Source organism: Globicephala melas, chromosome 4 (genome assembly GCF_963455315.2).
Source record: "Globicephala melas chromosome 4, mGloMel1.2, whole genome shotgun sequence".
In the NCBI taxonomy this organism is placed as follows: Eukaryota; Metazoa; Chordata; class Mammalia; order Artiodactyla; family Delphinidae; genus Globicephala; species Globicephala melas.
The window spans coordinates 137,052,978-137,073,353 of record NC_083317.1 but is presented as its reverse complement, the minus strand read 5'-3'; the positions used below and the strand labels follow the sequence as shown (position 1 = coordinate 137,073,353).

Genomic DNA, 20,376 nt, shown 5'->3' with positions numbered 1-20,376 from the left:
GAGGGCTCCACCCTCATGACCTAATCGCTTCCCAAAGGCCTCACTCCTAATACCATTACACTTGGAATTAAGATTTCAGCATATGAGTTTTGGGGGGTGATAAACATTCATTTCATAATAATACCCTCACTATAGTTACAGTAATGTGTTTTATATATTTGTGTGCAAAAACTATGTGTGGGTGTGTATGTGTGTGTTTATATACTGCTGCCAGGTTTAGATTGCAGGCTCTTTAAGGGAATAATGTTGCCCTCTAGCACAGAGTTCCCTGATCAGTTTCTTTCCACTTATATATATACCCACCAGCTTCCAATCTGTTCCTTTCCTTCATTGTTTTCCTTCTCTTTTAATGAGCCTGCATGAGGGCTTTAAAAATACGTTCCCACCAGCAGACTTTTAGCACTTTTCTTACTGAATACTTTTTGTTCCATATTTCTTTTCCTTCCCTTTTCGTCTTTCCTTCTTTCCTACCTTCCTACCTTCTTACCTCCCAACATTCATTAAATATGTTGGAGTTGTGAAATTAGAATGATTGAACTTAGCATTGAAGGTATCTCAGATAGGTAGCATTCACATTTTTTTTTTAACCACAACCCATAGTAAGAAATAAATTTTATACTTATGAGCCATTTCCCACAGGTATAAATGCACAAATGAAACAAACAAGAGTTAAAACCATTCTACCCTGGCTACCTTGAATGTATGCTGTGCTCTATTCTATTATATTTTTTGGGGGGTATATTTAATATATGCTGATACCCATAATTAAATTTACTTCCCTATCCAATAGTGGATCACCTTTGCAATTTCTGAAGTCATACTTTAGATCACTTGTATGTTTGCTCATGACTGACTTGTAGGGAAAATAAATGGAATCAGGCAGTTTGTTTTCTGTTTCAGTCAAGCTGCCTTTTCTTCTGCCTCCCCTGTGCTTCTCATTTCTGTCGATTCATTACAAGTTATCAAATAACTTGGGGAAAGAACTGTGTAACTGCTGGGAAATACTAGAGCACTTATAGGTTCTTCTGTAGTAACAACATAGATACCAAAGGTCATATCTCAAAATATAAAAGGAAGATAAATCTTTGATAGAATCATTCCTTTGTAGTAAGGTATATATTTCTTTATTCTCTTCTTGTTCTTTCTGTCTGTGTAAATTGTATGTGCATGCTAATGCTCTCAAATCATTCTTGGTTTAAAACATTTTAAACTTCCAAAGCCTTTTATATCAGCTTAGAATAACAGATTTTTCCCCAAAGTGGTCTATTCTAGTGCTCCTTCCCATTTCGTTTAACATTTTTATCCTTTTAATAAGTTGCAAACATTTAAAAATTGTAAATGTAATATATTTTATTAGAAAGTTTGGTATATACAGACAAGTAAAAAGAAAATAAAAATTATCCCTAATCCAATGCAGCTAAAGCAGTTCTAAGAGGAAAGTTCATTGCCACAAACACCTACATTAAGAAAGGAAAGCTCAAGGTGTCCACTCTCATCACTTTTATTCAACATAGTTTTGGAAGTTCTAGCCTCAGCAGTCAGAGAAGAAAAAGAAATAAAAGGAATCCAAATTAGAAAGGAAGTAAAACTGTCACTGTTTGCAGATGACATGATCGTATACATAGGATATCCTAAAGACGCCACCAGAAAACTGCTAGAGCTCATCAGTGAATTTGGTAAAGTTGCAGGATACAAAATTAACGTACAGAAATCTGTTGCATTCCTGTACACTAACAATGAACTATCAGAGAGAGAAATTAAGGAAACAATCCCATTTACCATCTCATCAGAAAGAGTAAAATACCTAGGAACAAACCTAACTAAGGAGGTAAAAGACCTGTACTCAGAAAACTATCAATATGAGATACTAATGAAAGAAATTGACAGCTACACAAACAGATGGAAAGATGTATCATGTTCTTGGATTGGAAGAATTAATATTGTTAAATGACCATACTACCACAGGTGATCTTACAGATTCAGTGCAGTCCCTATCAAAATACCAGTGGCATTTTTCACAGAACTAGAACAAATAATTTTAAAATTGGTATGGAGACACCAAAGACCCCAAATAGCCAAAGCAAATTTGAGAAAGAAGCAACGAGCTGGAGGAATCATGTGTCCTGACTTTAGACTATACTACAAAGCTTTGATAATTAAGAAAGACTCATACATCAATGGAACAGAATAGAGAGCCCAGAAATAAACCCACGTACTTATGGTCAGTTAATCTACAACAAAGGAGGCACAAATGTACTATGGAGAAAAGAGAGTCTCTTCAATAAGCGGTACTGGGAAAACTGGACAGCAACATGTGAAAGAATGAAATTAGAACATTCTCTAATACCACATACAAAAATAAACTCAAAATGGATTAAAGACCTAAATGTAAGACTGGATATTATAAAACTCCTAGAGGAAAACATAGGCAGAACACTCTGACATAAATTGCAGCAATATTTTTTTGGATCCATCTCCTAAAGCAAAGGAAAGAAAAGCAAAAATCAACATACAGGATCTAATTAAGCTTAAAAGTTTTTGCACAGCAAAGGAAGCCATCAACAAAATGAAAAGACAACTTACTGAATGGGAGAAGATATTTGCAAATGACATGACCAATAATGGGTTAATGTCCAACATATATACATAGCTCATACAACTCAACATCAAAAAAACAACCTGATTAGATAATGGGCAGATGAACTGAATAGACATTTTTCCAAAGAGGAAATGCAGATGGCCAACAGGCACATGAAAAGATGCTCAACATCACTAATAATCAGGGAAATGCAAATCAAAACCACAATAAGGTATCATTTCGCACCTGTCAGAATGGCTGTCATCAAAAAGAATACAAATAACAAATGTTGGCAAAGATGTGGAGGAAAGGGAACCCTTGTACACTGTTGGTGAGAATGTAAATTTGTGCGAACACTGTGGAAAACAGTTTGGAGGTTTCTCAAAAAATTAAAAAAAAGAACTATCACATGGCTCAGCAGTTCCACTCCTGGGTGTGTATTTAAACAAAACAAAAACACTATATCAAAAAGATACATGCACCGAGTGTTCATTGCAACGTTATTTACACTTGCCAGGGTATGGAAGCAACTCAAGTGTCCCTCAACAGATGAATGGATAAAGAAGATATTTTGTGTGTGTACACACACACACACACACACACACACACACACACACACACACACACTGGAATACTACTTAAAAAATGATAAAATTTGCCATTTGCAGCAACATGGATGGACTTGGCATTATGCTAAGTGAAATAAGTCAGAGAAAGACAAATATTGTTAGGCACTACTTACATGTGGAATCTAAAAAATACAACAAAATTAGTGAATAAAACAAAAAAGAAGCAGACTCACAGATACAAAGAACAAACTAGTGTTTACCGGCTGGGAGAGGGAAGGGAGAAGGGGCAATATAGGGGTGGGGATAAAAAGGATTATTATAGGATTATATGAAATCATCTGTGTTAAACTTTTGAAAATTGTAAAGCACTATAAAAACTGAGGAACCTTTCATTCAATGGAAAAAAGAAAAAACACACACTTAAAAAAAAGGAAAAGAAAGCCTAAGTAAATAACCTAAAATTACATCTCAAGAAATGAAAAAAGAACAAACTAAGCATAAAATTAGTAGAAGAATAGAACAAAACAAAAAGCACAAATAAATGAAGTAGAGATTAAAATAACAGCAGAAAATATCAAAGAAACCAAAGCTATTTTTTTTGAAAAACATAAAGTAGACAAAACTTTAGCTAGATAGCCAAAGGGCAGGGTGGAAAAAAACTGACACCACTGAAATACAGAGGTTCATAAGAAACTGCTGTGAAGTTATTCACCAACAAATTGGACAACCTAGAAGAAATGGTTGAATTTCTAGAAATATACGACCTATCAGTCATGAAGAAAGAGAAAATCTGAATAGTCCAATAGTAAGGAGATAGAATCAGTAATCCAAAACTTCCCAGCAAAGTCCTGTACCAGATGGCTTCACTGGTGAATTCTACCAAACATTTAAAGTAGAATTAATGTCAAACCTTCTCAAACTCCCGCCAAAAGTAGAAGAGGAGGGAACACGTCTGTTTTATCAGGCGAGCATTACCCTGATACCAAAACCAGGCATGGACACTACAAGAAAAGAAAATTACACACCAGTATTCCTGATGAACACAGATGCAGAAATCCTCAACAAACTATATTGAACCAAATTCAACAGCACATTAAAAGGATCACACACCATGATCAAGTGGGATTTTTTCCAGGGATACAAGTATGGTTCATTATCCACAAATCAATGTGATACACCACATTGATAAAATAAAGGATAAAAAGCATGTGATCATCTCAGTAGATGCAGAAAGAGCATTTGACAAAATTCAACATCATGGTATGAACTTTCAACAAACTGGGTATAGAGGGAATATATTAATAAAGACCACATATGAGAAACCCATAGCTAGCATCATACTTTATGGTGACAAGCTGAAAGCTTTTTCTCTAAGATCAGGAATATGACAAGAATGCCCAAACTTGTTGCCCCGCCCCCAACAAGAACCTGAGTGTTATTTTCTTGGGCTATTTATCAGGGTTGTTTTTTGCAGTGAGTAACCATGAGAAACAAGATGGTGTTTCCCATATTCAAAGAAGCAATCTCACCAATTTTATTTGACATAGTCCTGGAAGTTCCAGCCAAAGCAGTCAAACAACCGACAACAAAAAAACAAAACAAAACAAAACAAAAGAACCCTCAAAGTATTCAGATCAGAAAGGAAGAAATAAAACAGAGGTATGATATTAGATGTAGAAAACTCCACCAAAAAAACTGCCACAATTAATAAACATTCAGTAAATTTGCAGGATACACAATCAATATATAAAAATCTGTTGCATTTCTATACACTAACAATGAACTATCAGAAAGAGAAATTAAGGAAACAGTCCCATTTACAATTGCATCAAAAAGAATAAAACTCAGGAATAACTTTAACCAAGGAGGTGAAAGATATGTATACTGAATATTTTAAGACATTGATGAAAGAAATTGAAGTAGACACAAATAAATAGAAAAATAGTCTGTGCTCATGGATTGGAAGAATTGATATTGTTAAAATGTTCATACTACCCAAAGCAATCTACAGATTCAATGAAATCTCTGTCAGAAACCCAATGGCATTTTTCACATAAATAGTAAAAGCTATCCTAAAATTTGTATGGAACCACAAAATACCCTGAATAGCCAAAGCACTCTTGAGAAAGAAGAACAAAGCTGAAGGCATCATACTTCTTGATTTCAAATTATATTACAAAGGTATGTAATCTAACCAGTATGGTATTAGCATAAAAACAGACATAGAGACTAATGGAAAAGAATTGCAAGCCCAGAAATAAACCACACGTAGATGGTCAATTAATTTATAGCAAAAGATCTAAGAATATTCACTGGGGAAAGGATAGTCTCTTTTAATAAACAGTGTTGGGAAAATTGGACAGCCACAGGCAAAAGAATGAAATTGGACCGCTATCTTACACAATACACAAAAATTAACTCCAGAAGACTTGAACAGAAAACCTTGACCATAAAAGCTCCTAGAAGCAGATGTGGTAAGGTGCTTGACATTGGTCCTGGCAATGCTTTTTTGTTTTTTAAATTAGACACCAAAAGCAGAGGCAAAAAAAAGCGTAAATCAGTAAGTGGGCAGGAGTACATCAAAGTAAAAAGCAACACAGTATACACTTTAAATATCTTACATTTTATTATATTGAGGTCAGTTGTACATCAGTAGAGCTGAAAAAATAAAAGATAAAAATAATGTAAAAAAGAAACAAGCAAAAAATCCCTACTCCTATCTTCTGGTGATGAACTGATGTAATAGATGAAAAATATAACATTTGAAAAATTTTTACTTGGATTTAACATAGGGGAAAAAATGAAATGAAACTTAAATGATTAGTGAATCTGAGATAAATGTTCCTTCAAAATCATAAATATTTGATCCAAAGAGCCTTCCAATATGAAAGAAGATTATGGAAATCTTTAAATACTCTGGAAATAAGAAAATATGAAAAGACTGATCTAAAAGTAGAATATCTATTTTTTAGAATAATTTATTGAGGTGAAATTTATGTAACATAAAATTAAGTGAATAATTCAGTAGAACCCACCACCTCTCTCTAGTTGCACACATTTCCATCACTCCAAGGTAGAACGCCTTACTTTTTAAACAGTTTCTCCTCATTCTGACCTCCTCCCAACTCCTGGTATCCATCAGTTTGTATTGTCTCTAAGGATTTATCTATTTTGAATATTTCATATAAATGGAATCATATAGTACGTGACCTTTTATGTCTGGCTTCTTTCACTTGTAGTACTGTTTTCAGGGTTCATCCATATTGTAGCATGTGTCAGTACTTTATGCATTTTCACAGCTGAGTAATATTCCATTGTATATATAATTGTTTGGTTTGCTTCCACCTTTTGGCTCTTGTGAGTAGTGCTTCGGTGGATTTAGGTGCACATGTTCTTATTTGAGCACCTGTTTTCAGTTCTGTTAGGTATATACCTAGGAGTATAATTGCTGGGTCATGTTATAATTTTTTATTTACCTTTTTGAGGAACCACCAAGTTGTTTTCCACAGTGGCTGTAGCCTTTTATATTCCCACCAGCAATGTGTGAGGGTTCCAGTTTCTCCACATGTTGTCAAAACTTGTTATTTTCCATTTTTTTGATAATCAGAATATGATAGTAATAAATGACTTTCAGCAAAGTAACATTGTAGAGGGGTGATTATATTCATTATTTCTAATATAGTGATTATATATCAATTCAGAGTATCACTTAATTCTGTGTTCCGTGCAGAATTAACTGACCAGTAGAAATTGTTTTCCAGAACAAAAGATTTCTTAGTTTTCTTCATCTTCTCAAAAATACTGTATTTTGCTTCATATTTATACCATTTTTTTCCCCTGCCTGTGTGTATAGTTCTTTGTTTTTACCAGAGTTTTAAATTACCATTCTTTTTGCTTAATGCTCATAGGAGGTCTATGTCTCTCCATTTATGGATAGCACACCACAGCTGTACTTTTAGGCTTTAAAATGTATGATTTTAAATCACAAAATAAATTTTTGTTAGGTTATCTACTGTCTTGTTGAAGAAATACATCACTTAACCTGGACCTCCTGTTTTAGTATGGACCAGAGCTTCGTTGGCCTTTTGCGGAACTGTTACACTCCGATTTCTTTTCATTATATTTCTGGGTTAGTTCTAATGATTCTTGTGTCCCACTGTCACAATTTAAATAAATTTTCAGAAGGTTGAATGGTGAAAGATGAATTTTCTGAGTTATGCATATTAGAAAATATTTTTATTCTCACAGTTGATTGATAATTTATCTGGGTATATATTAGTATTTCTAGATTTAAAATAATGTTCCTCAGAACTTTGAAGACTTTGCTCAGTTTGTTTCTAACATCCATTATTCCTCCTGAGAAATTTGAAGCCAGTCTTACTCATTGAAGAGTTTCCTAGGAGATATTAACAGTGAAAACAAAATAGAGAAAAATGCATGATTTGATTATGCTTGCTTTTTAGGGTAGAGAGGTTGACAAGAAGCAAGATAAATAAGTAAAATATGTAGTCAGTTAGATAGTGAGGCTATAAAGGAAAATAAAGCAAGGAGGGGAGGATAGAGAGTTAATAGCATAGGGGGACTGATGGAAATTGTAAATAGGGTGGTCAGGGAGTACCTCCCTGAGAACGGAACACTTTAGTAAATGTCAGATGGAGGTGACGGAGTGAGCACCTCAAGCAGAGCGAACAAGTAGTACAAAGGCCCTGATGTAGGAATATTACTGATGTGTTCAAGGAACAACAGAGGGGTCAGTGTGGCTGCGGCAATGTGAGGAGAGAGTAGTAGGGATTAAATTAGAGAGATAACTGGGAATCTAGTCTTTTAGAGAGGTGCATTTGGCTTTTATTCTGAATGAGATGGGAAGTTATTGGCAAGTAAGTATCAACATCTGATGTATAGTTTAAAAGAATTACTCTGCCTGGTTGAGAAAGGATTGTAGAGGGAGCAAGGGCAGAAGCAGAGGGACCATGTAGAAGGTTAGAGGTGAGAGGTAATTGTGGTTTGAACAACAGGATTTGCTGATGGATTGGATTTGAGTTATGAGTGAAGGCGGGGAGTCAAATACGCCTCTGGTAATGTTTTTGGTCTGAATAACTAGGAAGATAAGAGTTGTATTTAATGAAGAAGGGGAAGCTTATAAAAGGAGAAGGTCAGGGGTTTGGTTCTGGACATGCTAAGTTGAAGATATTTATTAGACATTTAAGTGGAGAGGTCAAGGAGACAGATACTATCCCAGAGTTCAGGGGAAAGGTCCGAGATGAAGGAAAAGCTGTGAAAGTTATCAATTGTGGATGGTATTTTTAAAGGGGTAATATTGATGCAATCCAGTAGATACAGCTAGAGGCAACTGAAGGCCCCAGCTTTGGGGCCCTTTACATCTAGGGGTCAGGAGAAGAGGAATTAGTTGAGGAGGCCAGGGAAGGAAAACCGAGCTAGGTAAAAGGAAAACTTCTTTGGCTTTCTAAATATCTGTCCAGCTCAGGAAGCTAAGTGATGTAAATGTGCCAAGGAAGGGGAATGATCATCCGTGGCACATGTTGCTGAAATGTGAAGTTTTACATGAGCTGTGAATTGATTGTTGGATTTAGCAGTGGGAGGTCATTGGTGACTTTGAGAAGAGCAGTTTCAGTGGAGGACAGAAGTCACACTGGAGTGGGTTCAGGGTGGAGTGGGAGGAGAAACATGTGGCAACTGAAGGGGGAAAGTTGGTCAAGAGACAATTTTTTTTTTTTTTTTTGAGTAGAAGAGAAGCAGCATACATCAATATTGAGAATGCCCCAATAAAGAGGAATAAACTGATGATACAGGAAAGCGTAGTGAATTGCTGAAGCAAGGCGCACAAGTGGAGAGACTGGCCTTAGGTAGGAGCATGGGTGGTTTATCCTTAATAATAGGAAGGCAGGCAGCACACACAGGCACAGATCCATCTGTAAAAGTCTTCGGTCAAGCTTTGTGTTACTTCCGGGATATGTCACATACCAGAAGCGTCACGACTAGCTGCCTCCCACTTCTTTAGGCTTGTCCTGTTCAGTTTACCGCTTTGTGATTTTTATTGTAGTAACGTAGGTGAATGGTGGTTTCCAGTTTAGGAATTTTGTACTTTAAAAAATTCTGTTACTATAATGAAGACATACAACAAGCATTTATGAAGGATGCACCTCTTGAAGTTTTTGAAAAATCTCAAATGTGTAAATATTTCTGGAGTGTGTTCTAGAGAACCACCAAGCTACATTAGGATCAGAAGCAGAAATGCTTTCTCACACCAGCCTTGGGCAGCTTGTGGTTCAAATTCACTTATCAGAAAAATGATAAATTACTTCGTGTCCTGGATTGCTTGAACAAGTGTGAAATCATGAATGTAAAAATCTACGAATGCCTGGAGTCTGTTGTGCTCCTTCTGACTCATACTTCTCCCAGTCACCTCAGCGCAGGAGCACACTTGATAAATACGGGATACAGTGATAGCGTTAGAGTTCCAGCATTTTCTTCCTGGTGTAAGGTGATCCCTGGGATCACTCTCATGTGTTTCTGAAATGGAATAATGTTGCTCTTCGTACCCATTCTTGCTCAAGTTCCCAGTTCTCGATAGTGATACAGCTTCCCCGCTGGCTGTAGAAACTGCTTATGTTGTCTTGGGACATGATTCAAGCAGCGTGTTTGCTGTGCTCCAGTACTGTAGAGTTTAAGTTAAGAAGGATAACAGGTGGGAAAGGAATTAGGTGACCCTTGAACAAGACAGGTTTGAACTGCATAGGTCCGTCTATACGTGGATTTTTTCAATATAAATATAGTAAATACTGTAGTAGTACACGGTCCATGGTTGGTTGAATCTGCAAATGCCTAGCAACCTTGGATACAGACAGCCAACTGTAAATTATATTTGAACTAATCCTTGCATTATTCAAGGATCAGTTGCAATTGTGAGACCAAAAAACTGACTAGCCTTGTGCTTACTTTTCCGCATAGCACCTCTAGTGGGTCCCTCTTGGGTTTAAATAACTAATTTTTATTATTTGCAGACCCTGCCTTTTCCTAAAACCTGGCACAAGTTCCTTGGTCACTGGACTGGAAGACATTTTTGAGTAATATCTCCTTTATATCCATACATGCACTTGTCTTCCTAGGACACATTTACTGAGAGTCAGTATATTTGGTTTACTGTCAGCTTACTTAGTTCTCCGTCTTTGGAAGCACCAACTGTTATGGAGGTAATAATTAGAAATAAGATGACTTCGGCTTCTTATAACTTTATTCTGATTCCCTCTAAAGGCAGGGTCTAGCTTATTGCGTTCCCCTTTAAGCAAGAATGAAAGTTCCCTCTTTTTCTTTGGTATGTGCCCACATTATATCATGGTCTAACATGTGACATATAACTGTTATTTGTGGTGAGGCCACCCAGTACATCACGGGCTAACTCTGAGAAGGGTCTTTGGCGAGTTCTCCCTTTTACAGGCAAATAGTCAAGGTGTCACCCGCCACTCCTTCACCATCTTCTTAGCTGATTCCCTGTTAAATAACTTTATTATTTAATATCATTTAACTTGTCTCCTTCCCTGGGCTTCACATATACATTTCTCCAGTAAGCTGCCATTTTGTCATCCGGACTTGGCTTCTGTGTTTAGGTTGTTGACTTAAACCGGTTGCAGTGACTTTCCCTTTATAACACAGACTTGTTTTCAAAAATCCCAGCTATCTTATTCTGACACACTTGTGTTCCTTTGTAAGTTCCATCCGCAAACCTCCAAGTCCATCCTAATAGTTTTTCCAGGTTAAACAAAACAGTTAGCATCTCTGTGAGGTTTTATGCTAGTGGCATATTTTGAGTAACACTTAAGAATGGTTCTTCCTAAATATTTTTCATTCAATTAAAACATTTTAAGTGGAGAAGATCTTTGGGAGTGTCAGGAGAAGGTGAAAGGGCGATGCTCTATTTATAGACTCTAAAATGTCATCAGCTTCCAGAGTAGAATCAATTTGAATTCATCTATTCATTTGATCAACAAATATTTATTGACTGTTTACGCTATGGTGGGTACTGAGCTAACTCAAATATGTCATTTTATGATGTTTTCCTTTTTAAATTGGATGACGTAAGGAGACTCAGTTTTCTTTTTCTTTCTTTCTTTTTTTTTTTTTTTTGGCCTAGTTCATTGTGAATTTTCCTAGGTTTTCAGTGTACACACGCCACACATAACTCTCACTTTTTGATAATGGAGAAACAGCCAACTCTAGATAATGAAATGTGGAAAATATGGAATCTGCTTCTCTTTCTCTCCCACTTACTCACTTTTACAAAGACTTATCGGACAGTGAACTTTATCACCACTTTCACCTCCGCTTCCTTGTGGTTCTACTAGTCTCTGTGGTACCTGGTAGACCTGAAAGGAGCATCATGAACTGGAAGGGAGAAGTTAGATGAACACATAATTAGACAAACAGAAAAGGGGTCCGTTATACGTGAGAGGTCACTGTATTTCTATTTTACGTAGAAGTCTGAAGTTTTTACTTTAGGTTATTCCCGCTTAGGAATACTTTAAAAGTAGGCCGTGAAAAGCTAACCCATTTAAAGGGGATTTTTAAAATCTTTAATTTGTAACGATTTGACCATTACGATGCTAACATTTTAATATTGTGACAAAATAGGTTTTCTGCTATTAAAAATATGTTTTAAAAATTTTATAAATGCTTAAGAGTTACTTAATTTCTTCAGTGTTTAGGGAATATTGACTGAAGATATCTTGAAAGCCTAAATTACTTGGAATATATTTGAAACCTCTCTTCTCATGTACTTATCTTCAACATATTTTTGGGTCATTTATAGTATGGGCTTAAAGTTTGAAGTTTTACATTTTTAGTCTTATAAAGACTTATAAATATGTTTCTGTTAGTACTATTGGAACTAAATAATTTTATCCACATAATTGTCCTTCAGCTGTAGCTGTCTAGAATAAAATTTCTTGAAATAAGCAGTCATTTTCCATTTGAAATAACCATTTAGAAATGTTTTTCATCTGATAACATGTATTTTATTCTTTATAAATAGCACAGAGGAATTGAAGTATTTATGTATCTAAGGGAGGTTATCAGCTCAAGTTCAATAGTATGTTTGACATTATTAGGCTGAGGATATTTTATAATTAAAAAAATAGGTTTATTATTACTTTTGTAAAATAGGTGTACTTTTGTTATATCTTACGTGTTAATCTCATTTCGTATTGAAGTCACCAATTAAAAGGGAATTGTGTACCAGTGAGGTTCTAAAACCTTGACATTATTTTAATCTGATAACAAATGGGTTTAAGTTCATGTTCTTTCATTTGTTGGCAACAAATCTAAACCTGTATTTTTTGGATTTATGAGGATAAGTCCTGCTTTGGCAATCTTGGAGATCCTCAAGAGAATAGTTAAACAGTGATTAATCATTGTTTCTTCACTGAGTGTGCAGAAAAGAATGGAAAAGCTGCATTTCACACTTCTGAAGCAATTAATCCCCATGATCTTAGCCAGGTTTGTCTTGTAGATAAGTCGGGATACAAAACGCTACCTAATTTATCAATGTATGCATGCCATAAAGTATAAAACACACAATTTATTTCATATCATTTATAGTCAAATGTAAAAAAAGAGTGACTTTGCCATATCCAAGAGTGTTTCCTACATTACCTTCATATAAACTAAGTACCAGAGATTACAATGGGATTCCTGTTTATTGTGCACATCTGGCGCAGTCACTATGCATTTTCTCATTCACTTGCTGGCATTTTTAGTGATTGTGGCATAAATCACCTTGCTAATCAGAAACATAAGTGACGGGAAGTCATCTCCTTCTTTTGAACAATGGGAAAAAACATATGGCTTCTTAGACAGGACTTGGCTGTTATACTATTTATGTGGCATTATATTCTGTATTTAGAATTTCATATTAATTGCAGTGATTTGATTGAAGGCACTGAACACCCAGGGCTTGTGGTCAAAGTATTTGTTTTGTATCATTTTCATAACAAGTAAACAAAAAAGGGTAAAATGACATGCCTTGCATTAAAATTTTTTAAAAATAAAAACTATTCTGTGAACAGTTTTAAGATTAAGACAAATTGAAGAAAATATATTTAAAAATGTGTGGATGTTTCTATAGATGCGTAGTTATAGTAATTACAAGTTAGTTTTTAATTATACCTATTTCAAGTCACTGCATAGGTAGGAATAAAAATTACTGTCCTTTAAGTGCTAAACTGTAATCGACAGTAGTTTGCTTTTCTGGAAGTACTATTATTTCAAGATGGGTTGCATTTTTGGATGAATTGTTGTTTATTAGTTGGAACCATATACTGCATATACTACAGCTAAAAGAAATTTATATGTGCAATGCAGACTTTAAAGACCACCCTCAGTCAATTTGTTGCTGCTTGTTACAGAATGCTTAGTCTAAATTTGGAGGGTTTTTTTTTTCCTCAGTAGATAACTTACTTCTCAAAAGGTAGTGAATAAAATGGCCTTTTATACTTATTTGACTTTGTAATACTTACCTTTCTATCCCTTATCACTTTCCATTTTCTTACGTGGGTGGCAGGAAAAGATTTATTTTGAACATGTAAATTTCAAATGCAAATTTATTTGTTCAGAGAACGTTATGTGTTTTAAAGTTTGTTTTCTATATTACATTTGACTATAGATTAGTGAGGTCAATTTTTAAATAAATACATCAGAACCTGTTTATTCAAATGTGTGTTATTCCATTTGAAATAGTCCCCTTGGGAAGATGTATACATAATCCATTAATCAAAGTATTTTAGCAATGCCTCTTTTTGAATTCAGTGGAATTGATGTGTAGCTGCTCAAAATGGATATTTTGAAGGGAGATAAGATTCATTTTGTGTATATATGTGCTAGTATTTTTGTTTAAAATCAATCAATCATAATGGCTTGTGCTGCAGCCTGTATATATCTTGTAGATAATTGGACTCTCTGAATAGAAATAGAGTTTTAAAAAACTGCCTGAATTTTAAATAAATGGTCATATTTATCCATTTTGTTTTAGAAGTCTTTTATGTTATCGTTTCAAGGACCACCTGCAGTAGGAGTCCACAAATTGAATAAATGCAACATAAGGAGAGGTTGTTTTTCCCCCACCCTTTCGTTGCTTATTTCAAAAATGCAACCATCCAGATTCTCTAAGGGAATAGTGTGCTATTTTTTAAAATAAATTTATAACTGAATTGAGGCCTTCTTTCTAGATTAAAATTATCCAGTGCTTAAAATTACCTGAAATCTACACCATACTGCCTCAATCCTTGTCCATTTTTATTTCCTTTATGCCTTCAAAGCCTCTTCCCTCTCCTTTTAAAGATCGAGCTATACTTGTTGTAAAGATTAATTTTTAAAGCATAAAATTTAAAACACACATATGTATTTCCTTTTTCTTTACGAAAATATAAAAATTCTAGGACGACTGGTTGTTAAAATCCAAAAAATAGGCAATTTATGAGACGGCTAAAAGTATCAAAATAGATAAGGAAAAATAAGAAGCTCTATTTTTAGTGACTGAAGACTTTGGAATTTGTTAGTGTTGGAGCTTTGAGGAAAATTTTCTTTCATAAAATGCTTGTGGTAAAAAGTATATTATCCTGAAGTATTTGCTTATTCATCATGTTTATAAAGCCAAGGATTTAATTTCTAAGTGTATATCAATTTTTGAATGAAATTGAACTACCAGTAATGTTGATGTTCACTGCACATTTCCTTTAAAATGTGCTTTTGTTTTCAGAGACCTTGCATTATGTTTTTTTCCTCTAGTCCATTCTTTGTCTTATTTACATTCATACTTTATTGGTACAGATTACCCTCTAATGTAGAGTCTGAATCCAGTGTGGAACTTGCAAGAAAAGTTATTGTTCTTTCTTGCCTGTGTTCTCATGGCATAAAGAATGGATCCTCGGGCTTCCCTGGTGGAGCAGTGGTTGAGAGTCCGCCTGCCAATGCAGGGGACACGGGTTTGTGCCCCGGTCCGGGAGGATCCCACATGCCGCGGAGCGGCTGGGCCCGTGAGCCATGGCCGCTGAGCCTGCGCGTCCGGAGCCTGTGCTCCGCAACGGGAGAGGCCACAACAGTGAGAGGCCCGCGTACAGCGGAAAAAAAAAGGATGGATCCTCCCATTGTAGGGATGACTCTCTGGTGATCCCCAGCCAGGCGGCTTCTTGCTTGCTCTCCTGTCTCTGGCCGTTCTTTTCCCACCCCGGTGTCGGTCTGGAAATGCCTTTCGGAATGCCGACAGAGGAGGATGCTTTCTACTGCCCTACGTGCTGCAGGGTGGGTGATGTGACGCTGCTGGCCTAATCATCCTGGAATTCAGATAAAAAGGGTAATTTGTGAAATATTTCCCCATAAGGGAGGCTTTCATTTGTCAGTGGGCAAGCTGCTTTGAGTGACACACATAATTCAGGAATTTTAATGTAAAGTTTTTAATGGAGTATATTAAGTATGAGAAACATGGAGCACGAAAGGGCAGTGCATGTTTCAATAGTTGTGTGTTTTGTTTTAGTGTTTAAGACTCCGTCTGTGCGGCATGTCCCCAGTGTGGCCCTTGCTTGTGTCCCTTGCGGGGGTTCAGCCACATCTGGGGCGTGGCTGGCCTGCCACTAGTCTTCGATGTGTAGGAACAAAAGTGAAAATTTTTTAATGAAAAAATAAAGCGTAAAGAGCCAGACCTGGTGATGCCATCTCAGCTGTTAGAGCAGGAGCGTTTCTGAATTCAGCCCGGAGTCTGTTTTGCTTTCGGGTCTAGACCTCTCAGGCCTTGCATCAGAGACAGTGGAGATAGAAGGATACCTGGGCTGTAAGAAAAAGAAATTAAGAAAGAACAAGAGAACAAGGAGAAATATAAGATGTTTGGGGACAAGTGGCATGGTCCTTGTACCCTCTAAACTTAGAGTCCAGTAGAAAGGCATCATTTCCCCTTTTTTGCCACCATCCACTGAGTGTCTGGCATTTTACGGAGTGCACTGCACTGGCCCTGTTAGAAAGGTGGGGGCGGGGGGCTGGGTGACGGTGGTGCTGCTGGATAAAGCAGTGGCTAGCGCCCAGTGGAGGGGAAGCAGACTGCAGTGAATGGGGCCCTGTGGGTGACAGTCGCCACCGGTGATCAGCATTCCAGAGCAGAGGCAGTACCTGGGTCGGGGAACAGATGAGGCCCACCCAAGCTTAGTTTGGAGGGAATGGAACCAGCAGACCTCAGATACCACCCAGAGAGGCACAAAGAGGGGTGAATGATAGTCGTGCCCTGGGAGGTGACTGTCAGCTGACTGGTCTGGCTCATGAACGCATGTGAGACACTTCAGGATGGCTCCCAGAAATGTTCCAGGAACAAAAATATAGCAACCTGGAATCCTGCACCGTGGGTTGTATTAGTCAGAGTTCTCCAGGGAAACAGAACCAAAAGCATCTATATGTATAAAATACAGGAATTGTCTCATGCAGCTTAGGTAAGAAGTCCCCTGATCTGCCTGCGAGCTGAAGAACTAGGAAGACCTACGTTGTGTGATTCATGTTGAGTCTGAAGGCCTGAGAACTGGGGTGATGGCATGGGGAATGGGGGAGATGGACTAAATCCTGGTCCGTGTCCAAATATCTCAGCCTGAGCTAAGAGCGCGAATTTGCCCTTCCTTCACCTATTGTTCTGTTTGGGCCTTGGGTATATTGGGTGATGCCCACTCACATTGGCTTCTTAAAAACTCAGTCTGCTTTAAATGCTAATCTCTTATGGAGACACTTAACACACACACCCAGAAACGATGTTTTATCAGCTACCTTGGCATCCCTTAGCCCAGTCAGGTTGACATATAAAATTAACTATCACAAGGGTGAAGACAAGAACCAGCAAGTGTGAGTTACATTTACTTTGTAAAATAATTTACAAATTTATTGAGATACTAAGGATCTTTTCTTCCTCCCTCTCTCCCTCCCTCCCTTCCTTCCACAAAACTTTTTGCTTAGTTACCTGTTACTGCAAACAGTATTCTAGGTGTTGGATCAACAAGTTAAAATATGATTCTTCCTTTAGGAGCTTGCAGTTTATAGGAGGGAGAATGGCAGTTAAAAAAATTAACATCTAGGGGGATGAATGACATGATAGAGTCACGCATGGGAGATAGTGGACCACAGAAAAGAAGTACTTAAAGCATCTTGGAGGTAGGACTGGGGTAGAATCTGCCTGCTAATGCAGGGGACACGGGTTCGAGCCCTGGTCTGGGAAGATCCCACATGCCGCGGAGCAACTAGGCCCGTGAGCCACAACTACTGAGCCTGCGCGTCTGGAGCCTGTGCTCCGCCACAAGAGAGGCCGCGATAGTGAGAGGCCCGCGCACTGCGATGAAGAGAGGACCCCACTTGCCACAACTAGAGAAAGCCCTCGCACAGAAACGAAGACCCAACACAGTAAAAAATAAATTAATTAATTAATAAACTCCTACCCCAACATCTTCTTTAAAAAAAAAAAAGTGTATTTGAGGAACTGCAAGCAGTTTAGGTTCACATGTTGGGTAATATTGACACCTGAGATTGTAAGGTATAAAATCTAGATTTTTGAAGAGTCTTGTGGATTATACTAAGAGTTTGGGCTTTTTTTCTTGGAGGAAAAAGAAGAGGAAGACAGGTAGGGTAGGAAGAGCCTCGGATTGCAATGCTAGGTATTGTGACTTACTGAAGGAATTTAAGCCAAGGAGTGGTGTGATCGGATTTGAATTTTCGAAAAAACACTTAGGTGACATTTAGGTATTTAAGTGAATTGGAGGGAGATCTGAAGAGCCAGGCTACTAGGTAGGAGACTACTGCAGGAGGACAGGGAAGAATTGAGACACTAGATTAAGTCAGAGTCAGGAGTAAGGGAGAAGGGACTAATTTAGGAGGTAGAATCCACTCGATTTAACAGGTGATTGATATGAGAGGGGCAAGAGGAAAATACAGGTATCTGGCTGTATCTTGGTGGTGTCTTTCCATAGATAGCGAGCACAAGAGCAACATTTTGAAGGGGAAGAGAATGACTTCTGTTTAGGCATATTGTTGATTAAAATCTGTGAAAAGATGAGACAGATTTGGAGCCAACGCTAGTGGAGAGATTTGTTTTTATAGGAGGAGGGTGAATTTTTTTTTTTTTTTTAACCGACAATCCCAGAAGTAGGAAATAATGGATGCGACAGTTCAGGTCCTCCAGGAAGCAGATGCCAAGACAGAAATGGAAGTTTTAAGAAATTTATCAGGGGAAGCCCTTAGAAGGTAAGGGAGAAAGGGAGCGGGAGTGAGGAGGGAGAGCTTCAGACCTTAATGCAAGCCTGACACCTGTGATGAGAGAAGAGGAGGGAAGACAGGTAGGGGAAGAAGAGTCTCAGACACCAGTGCAGCTTTGAGAAGGTCCCAGCCAGACCCGTGGTGCGGGGTGGTGGGCAGTGGGCAGAGCACATGCTGCCTGAGAGATGCCCTGTGTTGGGTGGGAATGGGCTCCCCTGGCATGCCTCTCTCTGGCATGAGCGCTGTGGTGGATCCAGAAGGTATGACAGTGGACGGCACTCCTTCTAGCAGGTTCTCTCTGAGTGGTGCACCTCCCTGACAGCCACAGCGCCTGTGGGTGTGTTTTAGCTGGGTGGAAAGGTGGAAGGAATTCCTATTCGTCCATTATTTCCTCTGCTTTCAGCAAATAGAGTGTAGAGTCAGAGAAGGCGACTGAGACTGAACAAGTGTTGGAGGGTTTTCAGGAAAGACACAGCTGATAGGCATGGAGCAAGAGAGGACATTGTACTGGGAAAAGCTTAGTTGCAATAGTAGCTCAGATAGTCTAGTTCTGATAGGGAAGGAAGGGAAACTAGAAGGGGAAGAGGGCATTGAAATGAAATGAAGTCAAAGAGCTAGGTGTTTCAGTGAGTTTGAAAGCACTTGTACTGAGTGAGGGACTAAGAGAGCTTAAGGTTAAAGGGAATTGTGGAGATACAGTGGTATATTCGTTTAGATTAATAACCAAACTCCAGGAAATACTGATGCATTTAAATTCCATCATGTGAATTGGGAGTAAAATTTTTATTGACAGAAAATGACAATTATGCATCATAGAATCACATTGTGGAATGTATACATCATAGAATTACATACCATGAGAAAGTATAAAGATAACATAATTACTTGGCTTTAGTAGTGTAACTTTTCTGCAAAGTGGTTTCAAAGCCACTTGTATGTCAAGTTGCTGGATTAACTAAAGCTAACAGTTTTTTTCCCCCTAAAAACTTGGTTTTCTTTGAGTTTTTCAATTTATCTAGTAACCTTAGAAAATGTTTGTGTCTTTTTCTTTTCCTTTTTTTTTTGTAAAAGAGAAACGAGTGAGCTCTCCTCTCCTGAAGGGTTTGTCTTTTTACCCGATAGACAATTTAGAGAAGTGACAAAACGTTCAAAGCATGTATAGCCAAACATTTCTTGAACTGAAAGCAATAAAGGTAAGATAACAGTTTTAAATACATACAAACAACTTTTCAGTAGCTGTCCTTTTGCAGAAGGGAATCAGGAGTGGCAACAAATAATTTAGGTAATTAAAATAATACAATAAGATGGATTGACAGAATGATGGACAGATAGACATTATAATAAAGCAAATGTACTCAAATGAATTGAAGATTCTAGGTGGGTGTTCATCTTTTCTGTATATTTGGAAATATTTGTAATAAGATGTTGAAAAACCAGTATGATAGCATCTGCAACTTTGAAACACTCAAGAAAGTGAGGGTCTGATGGATAGACAAGTAAAGTAAAATGTCAGTGTTAGAATCTAGGTGGTGAGTATATGAATGTTGACTGTAACATTCTTGTAAACTTTTCTGAATTTAAAAAATTTTCAGAATAACATGTTGCAGGAAAAGTGTCATAAACAGAACAGTGTTTGGCATTAGAGATCTGAGTTCTGACTGTGTGACCTGAGACAGGATGGGGAAGAAGAGTTTCAGATAACAGTGCAACTTTGAGAAACATAACTCATCTCTGAGCTACAGTTTCCTCGTCTGTGGCTTCAAAAATTAGAAAATATTTCTGTCAAGCAACTGGCAAATGATAGTCAGGAAATGCGTCTGGTGATACCGAAGTAATAAGCTCCAAATTTAGGAATCATATCTCGGTTTTGGGTTAATATGTTTAGAATTTCTGGATATATGGGCATTTAATTATTTGATGGAACAGGGATGAGGTGAGAGGTCAAAG

The 20,376-nt window shown here is 37.4% G+C and overlaps 1 protein-coding gene across 6 annotated transcripts in view; it reads left to right on the top strand.

The window, feature by feature from the left end:
- TBC1D5 (TBC1 domain family member 5) overlaps positions 1-20,376 on the top strand; it is a 546,696-nt gene that overhangs the window by 138,947 nt on the left and 387,373 nt on the right. The window lies entirely within an intron of this gene.